The sequence below is a fragment of the Xenopus laevis genome, chromosome 2L, assembly GCF_017654675.1.
Source record: "Xenopus laevis strain J_2021 chromosome 2L, Xenopus_laevis_v10.1, whole genome shotgun sequence".
Taxonomy (NCBI): Eukaryota; Metazoa; Chordata; class Amphibia; order Anura; family Pipidae; genus Xenopus; species Xenopus laevis.
Window position 1 is genome coordinate 110,902,651 of NC_054373.1, and position 14,367 is coordinate 110,917,017.

At 36.6% G+C, this 14,367-nt stretch overlaps 1 protein-coding gene across 3 annotated transcripts in view; it reads left to right on the plus strand.

Moving 5' to 3' along the window:
* The window catches only part of LOC108708384 (rho GTPase-activating protein 6), a 130,392-nt gene that overhangs the window by 67,157 nt on the left and 48,868 nt on the right, over positions 1-14,367 (plus strand). The window lies entirely within an intron of this gene.

Here is a 14,367-nt window from a genome sequence, read left to right on the forward strand (position 1 = left end):
GAAATGCTTTTAAAAAAGAAAAAAAAGCTTATATCTCAAAATAGGCACTACAGTTCAGTGATCCACTTTTTATTAGAATGAAAATAATAACTGGGATGGGATTGGCTTCCATGAACAAAATCTGTTTTTGGTATAATAAGTAATTAAACTTTGCTTTATTTGGTTGATTACAGAGTCTATATATAACCTGTTTTTCACAATTAGTGGTTCCTAGTCTTCTTTGGACCTATTAGTGAAGATATTTAGAAATCCATTTATGCACAAGAGGGGTTAAAAAGCTGCTTTGTAGCGACAGAGGACGTAGCCAAAGAATGAAACTATCACATGAAAACAACTTTCTCCTTTATACGGTGCATGAATTTACTCTCTATTAATGGCAAACCGCAGCTCAAGGAAGTACACAGGAAGCTCCACAGGAACAGATACCAGTATTATAGTATTAATATTGTTATAATTATCACCACCGTTACATTGTCCACAATTTATAAGAGAAACTGTGTTACAATGTCTTTCAGTAAAGATTTACACACAGAAACTGGATTGTTTAGTGTATGTGATGCTCGTCATGCTCACTTTTTTTTCTTTAGTTATGTTCCTGCCAATACTTAGTTATGCAGGCTCTGACACATATCATGGAAGGTCTTCTATAAATATGGTTGCTACCCTGCCAGTATTTGACCAGCCTAGCCAGTAAATCACCAGCTAGGACAGGCACTAGTATCTGCAATCTACTTGCTCTAAAATTAATTAAGCCCTATACAGTATATCCCTCTCTTTCCCCTCTACCGATCACCCCTTATTCCAGGAAAGCCAAAAATGTATAAAGGCTAAAGTGACTGGATGTCTAACAGAACAGAACCAAACTTCCTGCTTTGCAGCTCACTTGGTTTCCACTGATTGGTTACCAGGCAGTAACCAATCAGTGACTTGAGGGGGGGGGCACATGGGTCATAACTGATTGCTTTTGGATCTGACCTGTATTCTAAGGAACAATTGCAAACTCACTGAACAGTTATGTCCCATGTGGCCTCCCTTCAAGGCTGACTAACTCAGAATTAGAGAGCTGAAAAGCAGGAAGTTGGGTTTTGGCTATTAGATTAGACATTCGGTCACTCTAGCCTTTATATATCACATTTTTGCCTAACTAACTATATTAGAAACATTTTTTATTTTGCACATACTATCTATTTACCTATTTTTTTATTAGTAAACTGAACTGTTCCTTTAAGGGGCACAAAAGTATGTTCCTTAGTTCTCATTCAAAGACCAGTTCTATCTGCCGTGAGGTGCAGAATACAGCATTTACAGAAGGCCATAGGTCAGGTGGTAAGCAAAGGGTCCCAATGCGGTTAATTCCTGCTGGCTCACCCTAATTCAGCACCTCATGGATAAAAGTTGTTGTTCAGGATGCCTGCGTGCCTCCCCTCACTGGATCTTCATAAATTCAACTTATTGCTTGTTACACATGCTAATAGGCTGCAGTGCTGGGTTCGATTGACCGAACACACCTAATTGATTGAGTAAAATGGTTTTGAGTGTGAAGATATATATACGCAGGTACAGGTAAACAACAGCAGCCAGGGATTAGTTAGCTCTGTGTTTTCCGATTGTTTTGGATCAAACCCCCATTTGAGGTCCAACAAAATCAGTAAGTGAGTTACAGAAGGCAAAACTGCAGCAAAAGGTTCAGAGCACAGCCAGACCCCAGATGGAAGTGCTATCTATATGAGCACTAAATACTGCAGCCTTACCTGCATTTTAACACATGCTTTTCAGCATTGATTACATTTCAGCCATCATCATACATCTGGTTTATAGGAGAATATTTAACTGCCTTTTTAGATACAAAGGAACATTCCTCTCTGAATGAGTTCTGCTGAAAACCCAAAAAAATATGCTTATCTAGTTGCCAAGCAAGACATATACATAAAATGCAATGATGCCGATTACTTAGTTCGTTTTCATTTATATCTCTTTAATTTAAAAGGATAAATACCATTAATTTATAAATAGAGATTGTCTTCAACTTATACTTCTTTAAATAAACTCTAATGTATGGGAATTGCTTCTTGTGTGCAGACTCACAGATAGAAGGAGCAGAGACCTGGCATGTCAACTAATAGGGCTCTGTTGCTTAGATAGGCCTCCATTAAGTCAAATTTTTTACTACGCCAGTCACTGACTGCCGTGTCATAGCCCTGCCCCCTGATGTCACATGTCCACCCATACATGTCATTGTTTCTCACCTTGACATCATGCACCACGTTACTAACATTATCTACCCCCCCGAATCTTCATTTCACCAATAGTAGCAACCCAAAGTGTGAGTACTTTGAAACAGAAGCTCTGATTTTTTTTAAAAAAGGAACAGCTTTACTAAACTAAATGCATTCATTACAGCTGATGCTTTCATATTGAATTGTAGGGCATTTCAAGTTTAACTATTTTTTATCCATTGATCTATAGCCTGCTACTTGTCCAGAGTCTATGTAAGAAAATGCATAGCAACAGTTAATGCAGTATAATCCTAAATTCACCTTGGTATCCCCTTTCAGTAATAATAGTCTCTAAACTGATCCCGCATAACAGAAAAATTTAAATTGAACTGTTTATTCACAGGGTTTCTTACATTAAATCTTCATACTGTTAATTTGTAAGAATTGTCAGTATGGATGGCAAAATCGCCATAAAGCCAGTATTCCTTACCAGCTATTTACTGGTACAAAATGGAAGTACTTTTATGCATGTCAGCAATAATGACATAAGCACAAAGCCTCATTTTAGAATTCAAAGTTTAACAAAATATTGAATTCTTCCTGCATTTGCTATTAAAGTGTAAAAATGTACATTTTTTTAATGAGCCTAAGATACCCAATACAGTATGTACATTTGTACTGAAGCATTTTGTTTGATTTGAATACAGCACAGAGCACATCTTCTAAAAAGGGGAAAAAAAATCATAAAATGTGCTTTACAAAACTAGAAAGCATGTTACTCGACCCTTCCAGCATTCTTAAGCCTATTCCTAATAAGGAAAGCTTGCACAGATCCCGTCTGGCTAAGAGGCACAGAGTATCGTGTATGATTTTTATTATTCTCTATTACTTCTTTGTATATGAGGAACATTTCTAATGACTTTGTTGGCTATGACAAATCAGTGCTTTTGACACGAGAAAGGAGGATTTGCATTACTGCTGCATCAACAGTGTGAGAGAGCGACACTTAACATAATAAGCCTTTATTTTCCATATTGATGTCAAGAACAGTTTTCAAAAGGTTCCTGGGAGTAGTGAATTCCTTCTGAAAAACAAGAACATATCCTGGACACTCCAGCTCTGCTCAGGATGAAGCATTTTATATTATTTTTTGGAGTTTGTGTTTGTAGTCCATTGACAGTTCAAAGTTGAAACAAAGAAGTAATATTTTTAGTTATTAAGGGTAAGAAATTATTATTATCTTTTATTTATATAGTGCGGACATAGCAACAATGATTTTACTGCAATTTGTATTTGTTGTAAAATGTGGAATAGTATAGAAACTATAGAACAGTGCTATTTTAAAGGCTATACAATGCATTCCAGAAACTGTGTTCATTTGAATAATAAAAGCTTACTAGTGCGATATAAATAAATAGAAGAATGGGATAAAATGGGTTATAATTGTATTTTTAATTATACCCGAGGGAGCAGAGGTTAGAAAACAATAACACGCTTAACCATGTTTTGAACTGTATGAAATAGTATTAAGCTCACGTCAAATGAACACTAATTTTATTTAAATCACTGGCAGAGAAAATGTATTATAGTATATAGTTTAAGTTTGTCCAGTTTTAGGCAATAGATCGCTTTACATTGAATTACTAAACGAGTAGTTTTCACTAGCACAACAAACAATATTCTAAACACTTTCTAGGTGACTGTATAATAAGAGATATATACAAAATACGAACTGTGCAAAAAATTACATTGAAAGAATAATCTCGGGAATTTGACATTGCTGTATAAACATTATGCAAAGTAAATTTGGCTTAAAGCCAGGGTTAGCCTTTTCCCATAATACCCAATAATTTTTCTCTGCAACATTTTTAACACTGTTTTAAAGTCGCAAAAGCTTGGTCCTTGCGAGGCAGATAATTAGATTACTGGTATACACCTTCCCCCGTTGTTGTAACAGTTTTGTTAGCATTATGTAGCGAGATTATCTGTGTACAGGTAATTTATCTGTCTTGCAAGAACCAAACCTTCAGTTTCCCTATTTTGTTATTTCTTGAGCCGAACAAGGCATAGATTTTTGGTGATTAAAACAATAAGGGGCAAATTTACTAAAGGGTGAAGTTACTAACGCTAGCGAAAATTCGCCAGCGTGACGTCATTTTGTTACTTCAACAATTTACTAACGGGTGCTGGTATAAATGCGCTAGCGAAGTGGACCTACTCTAGCGCTACTTCGCTCCCTTATGCCAGGTGAAGTTGCACTATGGCGAAGGGGACGTAACTATGTTAATTCACTAACTTGCACATTTTTCTGAACGTTACCTCTTGCACCAGACTTGCCTTCGCCACCCCAGACCAGGCGAAGTGTAATAGGATAAGACTTGCTTTAAAAAAAGTTGACATTAAAAAACGCTGGCGTGTTTTACTTTTTTAAAGGCTATATTTTCTAACATATGGTACCTACAGTGTTGAACTGGGATGCTAGGGGCCCACCAGAAAACATAAGACAGTGGGCCCACTTTCCAAACTATTATTCCTCCTCTCCTCTCTCAACCTCTTTATTTTTCTAGTCTTTTATATCTACTTAGTCTATTCTTCCATTATTAAGCATTTTTCCCATAAAAAAAATAAGGAATGACCATGAAATTGGCCATATAGTTAGAAGCAAAAGGGCCCACTGACACCTGGGCCCACCGGGAGTTTTCCTGGTAGCCCGGTGGGCTAGTCCGACACTGGGCACCTAAACTATACAGTGGACACATGTATAGGGCAAAATAACAACTTTATTTTATGAAGCTTTCCAAGGCTTGTGTAGTGTAATGTATTTGCTGCTACATATACGTCCTTTGTACTTTCACTTGGCTCCGTATGCAAATAAGGCATCGCTAGCATAACTTCGCTTTGCTTGACAAATTAATGCTGGCGCAACTTCGCTACCTTTCGCCTCTCCCTGAGCGCAACTTCGGATTATAGTGATTTAGCAGCGCCCTGGCGAAGTGCGGTGAAGCCAACGCTGGTGCAACTTCGAAGGTAAGTAAATTTGCTTCTAGGCAAGAAGTATTTTTGGCAAAGGCCCTACTCATTGAACTCATATTAAGAATGAGGTATACTGCCTCTGGGAAGGGGTAGTAAATTCCTTAAAATCAACCTCTTAGTATTATGTAGACAGTAATTTCCCTGTGGCTGAGTGGGTTTTTCTCCTACTAACAAAGTATGATGAAATAATTTATTTTATTAAAACCGCAATCCAAAATACTTAGTGATATCATAGTAAAATTGAGATAAATATGTTATTAGGATCATTAGGAATAAATTAGAGTTTAGTTCATTGACTTTGGCTTCAGTTTCAAGAAGCATTCTTTTAGCTTTTCTTTTTAGTGTTCTTTGTACTTACTTTGAACTTATTGGTTTACAAAACCTATTAAATACTACTTAGAATTTCAAGCAAAAAGGACTTTACAAATGGCAGTATGGGAAGCAGCAAATGTCTTCTTATACAGTACTCCATTTTAATAGCACACACAGATGATCTCAAATATGTGTGAAGACCACTCACAAGGCAAAATCACCATTCAGAACTGCAATTAAGATTTGTATAGAATTCCCAAATTATGTTCAACCAAAATCTGCTCACATGCTTATATTTTTTTGTTATTGATTAGAGTAGTTATTAGAGTAAACCTAACAAAATTTTGTCTTTGTTACATAAAATTTCCATTACAGTAGCATATTTAATATTTTCATATTTTTGATAAATTTTTAAATAAGTAAATCAATGCATTCCATTTTCCAAGATTCAAGCAAAGAATTGTAGCATCGAATTTAGTAACCGTCAGTGTTGGACTGACTTTGTTAAGGCCCACCATAGAAAAAGCTGGACCAACTCTCAGACTAATTAGATGTAGAAAGTTTTTAATATAGCTCATGGTGGAAATAAGGACAGGTGATGGCAATTTTGCAGGCTAGGCCACCCAATGGCCCGGGCTCATTGGGAATCTTTTCTGGTGAGCCTGTCCAACCCTGTTAACACTGTTTTGGGTAAAATATTACCTTTAGTTTGCAAAATAATTGTTTCAGTATAAATGTTTCAACATCCAATGGAAATTCTTCCCAGAGAAGTAAATCCTAATGTCTCAATTGTACTCTAACCTTCAGTTTGTAAACACTAATTTGTAGGGCCCTCTAATCCTATTGTACTCTGTAACCCTTGTTTGTTATCCACCATTTATTCCCTGTTTTTATAACTAAGATAAAGCACTGCGTATCTTGTCAGCGCTATATAAATAAATGGTGATGATGATGTTGATATAGCAGCAAAGAGAAGACCTACTTCATATTAATACCATTGGTTTTAGAATAAGATGTTAGAGAAGCAGGTGTCCGGATACTATTTGCCATGTCATGTAAGTTTCTGGGTCTATTAATCCAGTAATACATAATAAAACAGCACAAATCATTATCTGGTGTATATTCTGAAAAAAATAAGGGTGTGATTAAAAAAATGGGACCTCTGACAAACTGAAGTTCTTAACAAATAGTCGTCTTAGTTGTATTTTCTAAGCAGATAAGACTTAATACATGAAAAATGTAATTTATTCTGTTGTTGCAGTAGATGGAAAACACACTAACCAATTTCTGTCTGGCATTTGTTAGGGATGCCTCATTGGAAAGAAATGAGAATGCATAGTTTTGAAATGTTTATTGACGAACAAGATGTAGCAAAAGAGCTGTGTGCCACTATTAAGGACAGAATGTTGTTAACTGATGTGTTATTTTATTCTTTTATGTCTTGCAAAGTCAAGAGTCAAGCTCTCTTATTGGTAACCCCAGAGTGTTGGGGTTTTGTTTTTGTGTGACTTTCCAGGACACAGTGTTCCCTGGCACTTTATAATTTCAATCGCTTTTGGGATTTTGATTATGCATTGGGAATATTGCTCAATGCTTGGAATGTATCACCATAAGGAGTAAGTGGCATGCTGAAATTAAGCATTTCATTGTTAACCCTAATGGGAATGTGAATGCTGGAGCTATATAAATGTTCTAAAGTGTGCTCGTTTTAGCCACTAAACTGCACTTCTTAGTATACTGTATACGTATTGCTAAACTATATCCAACTTCTCCAAAAATTTACTGTTTTACAAATACATTGGAGGCTTAACTTTGCCTACTGTAGTTGTGTCCCAAGTAACCCATGTCTAACCTAAGCAGCCCTAGACTTGGACACAGTTTCAGATATTGGTGTTGGGAGGCTACTGTAAAACTACAGTGTGTGTATGTACTGCTCCACTTTACTCCCATTTTACTTTGCACTTTTCTCTATTTTATTATTTCTTTCTCTTATCCTGGCCCACTTTCCTCTACCCCTCTAGCTTTCTTCTTTCCCATTCTGTCTGCTCATCAGTTTATTCTCTTTTTTCATTCTGTCTTTTTTTTCTGCCAAAGTTTTGTGTCCTCTATAAATGGGTTAAGAACGGTTCAGCTTTGAAACTCCTGTGTGTTTGCAGTTTAAATTTTCTATCAATAATAATGGCATCCATTACACTAAAGAGTCCACTTTCTGATTCTTAGGCCCAAACATACAAAGAGAGGGATTTGATAAATGCACATTTCCTGGTCCACCAGTAATTTAGTATATTTGCAAGTGTGTATACTTCCCAAAACAGGGTGTTTAGTTACAAAGATATGGTCGTACAGTTTGACAAGACACCACAGCACACAAACGTAATCCCCATACTGCATATTCCTCTGGTCATTTATCATAGGCTGGTACTTCCCTGCATAATAACATTGACATAAGTGTCCCTTCTGAGGCCTACTGAAAGTTTCTAAAGGGTCAATCTGACAATGCTCAAGTACTATTTGTTAGTGCTACATTTATTTTTCAAATCGCAAATCGCAGTGCTGTCAGGCTCAAGGTAGCCCTGTAGATAATGGCTGCTATAGCAATGTAGTAAATAGAGGGCGTTCCTGCACTTTGTAATAAGGGCACTACCTAGTTGTACATCTAAATAAAAGGCATCCAGGGGGAAGCACACCACTTACTTCTGCGAACACAGCACTGCTAATCACAAGTGGAATAAACCAAAGTTTGCATGTGCGGGTGTGTAAGACTTTTATATAATAATTAGTGATTTTTTATTAAAGAACCTTTTGGATTTAACTAAAGTTTGCTGTAGAAACCACAAATATTTTGAGATGTTCTTTCCCCTTCCTGTTCTTTTGTGTAACAGCCATGTATATAATTAGAATGAAACATATCTTTATGCAGAGTTCTGAAGTATCTACATAGCGTACTTGAAGGCATCCGAATTTATAAATTGCAGTTGGAACTAATAAATGGATATGGGTTCTGGGGACAGTGGGCTCTGGGGATTAAAATGAGATTGCCATGTCAGAAATTTCAAGCTTAAAAATACATAAATGACTTAACTGAGAATCACAGGTGCAGCTTTGATGTATTTCTGTACAGTGCAGTTATGAATAAGAAACATAATAATATGAATATTGGACAGGCTTAAGCTGCTCTTTGTTTTGCCTGAAGAAAGGATTGTCATGACTAGACATTAATCTTTAATTTTAATGTATGATTATTTCGGTTTGTGTTAGAATTTATATATTTGTGAGTATTAGGGGATGTAGGGTACTTGAAGTTACACCTGTGTTGTGGAAATGTATTTGAAGTAAGAGATAAGGTTTATTTTACACAAGCTCCCTGGATTCTAAACACACAAAGAAGAACCCTGAACAAAGGAATCACAGAGTCTTTATAGACTTGTAAAAATGGAGTTACTGGTGGGAGAGCAAAGAGATATCTCTTCACAGCATAGAAAAACAAAGAACTGCTCTTATAGCCAATCAGGTGGTTCTGCCTCAAGGCTAGGGTACTACTAACTAAGGCTAGCTTGAGAACAGAATCCATCCAAGTCAGGGGGCTCATGAAGGAATCTGCATATACAGATTTTTTTTCTCTCTCACCTGTATAGACTTATTATAATTATAAATACTGTGTTTTATCTTCACTTTTGACCTGCTTTAAATGTTAAGGTTTATACCTCAAATCTTCTTTTTGTTCAAAGGACAAAGAAAAGGGTTAATCACTGGTGAATGCCAATAAGTTGAGATTCTGATAGCTAATGTGTAGAACTCATTGGGGAAAATACAGAAATGATGGAAGTACACAATTTTTAAAGTGTCGCTCGCCAAATTGTAAAAATGTTGTAAGGACGACAAATTCACAGAAGGTATGTTATAGTTTTATGGATTTGTTGTAATGCCTCCAAATTTTACTTTGACATATACCCGTTAAAAATGGTTGTTATTGCATGGTGAAAATGTTGTTTGTGCGCCATAAAAAATTCTCTATACAGACTTAAGTCAAATTAACTCTTTTCTCTGCCATTTTCGTTATGGCACAGACATTTGGAGGAAAAAAATATCTGTAAAGATGTTGTACAAAAAAGTTGTACATATGACACAAAAATAGCCCATTGTGTTTGCATTTGGCTATTTAAAGCCTTCATAAGTTTGTGATTAATAAAACACCATCCACTGTACTTAAAAGTAGAAATGCCAGCCATTCAACTTTTTATATTTCAAATGGTTTGGGATTTTCTTAGTTTGGCTACTATCTGGTCTTCATAATGTACAATGGGTATATGTTATAGGTGTTTCCCAGGGCAGATGTACTCCATTCCATACTGACTGTCCTCACAAACATGCTATCTATAATATGTTACATCTCTCAGTCTTGATAGAAAATGTCACAGGTATTGGTTTCCTTATCCGGAAACCAATTATCCAGAGAGTTCAAAATTCCAGAAAGGCCAACTCTCTTAGAGTACATTTTAACATATAGGGGCACATTTACCTAGGGTCGAAGTAAAATCCTTCGACTTTGAATATCGAAGTTGAAGGATTTACTGCTATTCCTACGATCGAACGATCAAAGGAATAATCGATCGATCGAGCGATTAAATCCTTCGAATCGAATGACTTGAAGGATTTTGATCCATCAGAAAATTGTTAGGAAGCCTATGGGGACCTTCCCCATAGGCTAACATTGGCCTCGGTAGGTTTAAGGTGGTGAACTAGGGGGTTGAAGAATTTTTTAAAGAGACAGTACTTCGAATAGTCGAACGATTTTTAGTTTGAATCATTCGATTCGAAGTCGAAGGTCATAGTCGAAGGTCGAAGTAGCCCATTCAATGGTCGAAGTAGCCATATTCGACCATTCGAAGTTCGGACTATTTTTCCTCTATTCCTTCACTCAAACTAAGTAAATGGGCCCCATGATGATAACTAAGCTGCATGAATCCATTTTGGTGGCAAAACAATATTGAGTTTATTTAATGTTTACATTGTTTTTAGCAGACTTAAGGTATGGTGATTCACATTGCAGAACGATCTCTTATCTTGAAAACCCCAAGTCCTTAGTATTCAAGATAATAGATCTGGTAGTTGCATTTTACAACAAATGTAAGCCTGGTCCCATTGTGGATTGTAATTTAGTATTTGGTCTGCCAGTTGTATTCAGGATGGAGGGAATTGTTCCTGTAAAAAATTTACAAATATCATGTTGCTATGGAAAAGAAGAAGTCTGGCATTCTCTGTGTTTAGAGAAAGCCAAATATGACCAGTTATAGGTCAGTTATAAACACTAGTTTGACAGTGCCTATTATAAATGTTTCTATTTGCGTCATGAAATACTTTATTTAATGTATTAGTTAAAAAAGCTTCCCCAGAAGTTAAAAGGTTGCAGCATACGCTGGCTTGGGAGATATGCTGTCAGGGCGAGTAGTGAGCAACACCATAGCAGTCAAAAGGCTGACTTCCTCTTAAAGGGTCAAAAACATCATTAATTGAAGTACTCCGTAAAGTGCTCAGTGTGGTATCAATACATTTATACATTAAATACAGTAGTACATTTTCTTGGTGCCTTTACAGTGGCTAGGACATCATTCTAAAAGTATTGTACCATTTCATCTCTTTCAAACATACTTTTGATCTTACTTTGAAGGAGAGTTAGACGTCTGTTAAAAACGAGTGCAGAATTATAGTTTACATTGCTGCATTTTATATTGCAGTTTGCTGTGTACAAGATTGTATATTTACAAAGCTGTGGAATTTTGTATTTGTTTTTTGTTTTTTTTTGATGATGAGCTGCAATTAAAAATGTGTTAAATTCAAAGCCTTGGGTAGAAACTGTTTTTTTTGCATTAAAAAACCTGCACTGTTCTCAGTGGTTTTTGCACACGCAGGTTTGCTATGCAGATTCCACACAGGATATATTCTATGCTGATATATTTAAACTGGCAGAGAAGTGCCTGAAACTGCCACTGGCGCCTATTAATGACTTGAATAGGAAATGTGTAGTGGTGCTGGGTCATTTTAGCTCAAAAATGCTGTAGGTAATTGTGTGTTTTTCACTGAAATAATGGAGTGAAATATATAAGTAAATGAGTAGTGTCTTATAAATTCAGTTGTTTGTCATAGAAGTGGCAGAACAGTATTCAAGTATAGTTGTTGGAATAACAATGCCAATAAAACAAAATGTATGTTAATGTCCTTTTTTTAGATATGCAGAGGCCCATTTATAAAAGGTCGAATTTCGAATTCATGTGAATTGTTTTCAACTCAAATATACTCACAATTTGACTGGGAGGTTAAGAAAAAATTTGAATGTCTGATATTCGATCAAATGGTTCCGACCCCAAAATTTGAATCATATTTGATTTGTAAGAATTTCGTTTTTCACCATAAAAAAACTCAAATGTCAGGAAGGCTATTAACATTTCCAAATGGCTCAATGGACCTCTGCCATTGACTTGTATATGAACTTGGCAGGTTTTAGCTGGCGAATATTCTAATTAGTACTGTTTCCATGGTTGAGGTGTAATAAATCTCACATTCCAATTTACATTTGAATAGAGGGATTAAAATTTAAATGTGTGAATTTTGACAGCAAAAAAAAAATAAAAAATTCTAATTTACTATTCAACCCTTAATAAATCTGCCCCTTTCTGTGCGGGTTCCCTGTGCGGGTTCCCTGTGCGGGTTCCCTGTGCGATGTACCGCTTTCTAACAGATATTTTTGTAGGTTTCATTTTCTGCGCTACTTTTTGGTTTCTGATGACAGAAACATTATCAGTGCACTTCTGAGAGCAGGAGGGATTGTGGGAGTTATACTGCACAGGGCACAAAATAATTCACATCAAACAGCAGCAGCTAGTCAGTTCCCCTTTAGTGTACAACTGAAATGTCTATTTTCAGAAGGCACAGAGTGTTCAGATCATTTATACGCTCATGCCTACACACCATTCATACACACCAGCCAGTTATGGCTCTCCAATGCTAGAATTAGTTGTACAAGACCATTTAATGATGATTGCATTCAGCCCTGTATTCCATCCCTGCAACTATTTGTTAGTCTTTCAGGAAGGCCTCTTATAATTATAATTTGAGTATATCTCTTTTCTTCAATGAATTAACCATGAACTCCTCAAGTCTGTTTAGAGTGTGAACATTTGTAATGATGTTAGTGTAAGTTAATATGTGTGTATATCTGTGTGTGTGTGTTTATGAAATAGCTGAGATAGAGAACAGAGCCATTTATTGGAAGGCATCGTCTCCTTCTCTCTTTTACCTTAGAATAAACAGTTGATAGCCAGCCAAGGACCTGCATTCAATCTCAGCTCCGTGTGATCTAATGGTTCTGGTATTCTACACACATTGAACTGGTAATGCAAATGCAGGAATATGAATACATTTCACATTTTCTTACATGTATTACCTAAAGCAACAAGCACCACTGCACTGCCCCTAATACATGGGTCACACTGAGAATTCTGTCATATGTCGAATGTTTGTGATTGATCTACTGAGGCTGGTCTCACTTGGGGGGTCTAATAGTGGCTAAAATAATGTGTTACATGCTGCTTGCTGTTCTGAATACCTCAGGACTGGACTGTTTGAGCCAGGGCCGTGGAGTTGGTAAATAAATCCTAAAACAAAAACTGTGGTACCGTGTTAGCCATGCAGAAGGTCTTAATTCTAAAAGGGAACTTTCAAACTGAACGGGAAAGGAAGATTTATGAATTTAAATGTATGGAGTTGTATAACACATTAAGACAGGGCCTTAATTTAGGATCAGGTTTCATGTCACACTATGTGACCTGACTGAATCCAGACTCCTGGACTATTTACATCCCACTCTAAAGCTGGCCATAGACGCAACTATCCGATTTGTACGATTTTCGGACCGTGTGTGGCCCGAGTCCTGACAGTTTTCGTCCGGCGGAGATCGGTCATTTGATCGATCGGACAGGTTAGAAAATTTCTGTCGGCTGCCGATAATATCTCTGCGTGTATTGCCGATCGTACGATTTTCAGTGGGAGACTGTCACTAGCTTTGTCTATCGTATGATTGCTGTCAGGGGCAGAACATCGGCTGATCTGTTCTTTAACTACTGTATTTGATCGGAATGGTAAGACTTTGATCTGAATGGTTAGTGGCAGGTCGGGAGATGGGAAAGTCCGATCATACAATGATTCATACTATCTGATCTTTGCGTCTATGGCCAGCTTAATTCATTGTATTATCTGTACAATTGATCTCTATCTATCTGTAACTTCCTAATTTATTGCCCACGAATACCTTTCACTGATCTAACAGTATTTATGCTGTACCTTTCCAGCTTTCATTTGTATTTTGCCTGAAGAAGGGGCCTTGTGCGACGAAAGCTTGCAATGTATTTTTATTGTTAGCCAATATAGGTATCACTTTGTGTTACATAAATCCTTGAACTCCAACTCCTCATTTTATGGTACCTCAGACTCCGACTTAAAGGAGCGGTAACTTGGAGTCTGTATATTTTTGTTGACTCCAGATACCACCTCAGAAGCCAGCATCCAAATTTAATTTTGGAATCTTATTTTTTGCTTGATGATTTGTGACCACCCCTAATCCTAACAAAATCCAAGATGGAGAGCTCCAGTGCACAACTTTGAAGGGATGGATTATTGCTGTTATAAAGATTAAGAACATCTAGGCTGGTGCAATAAGTTTAGTACAAGTATGGGATCAGTTATCCAGAGACCTGTTATCCAGAAAGGTTGTCTCCCATAGTCTCCATTTTATTCAAATAATCCACATTTT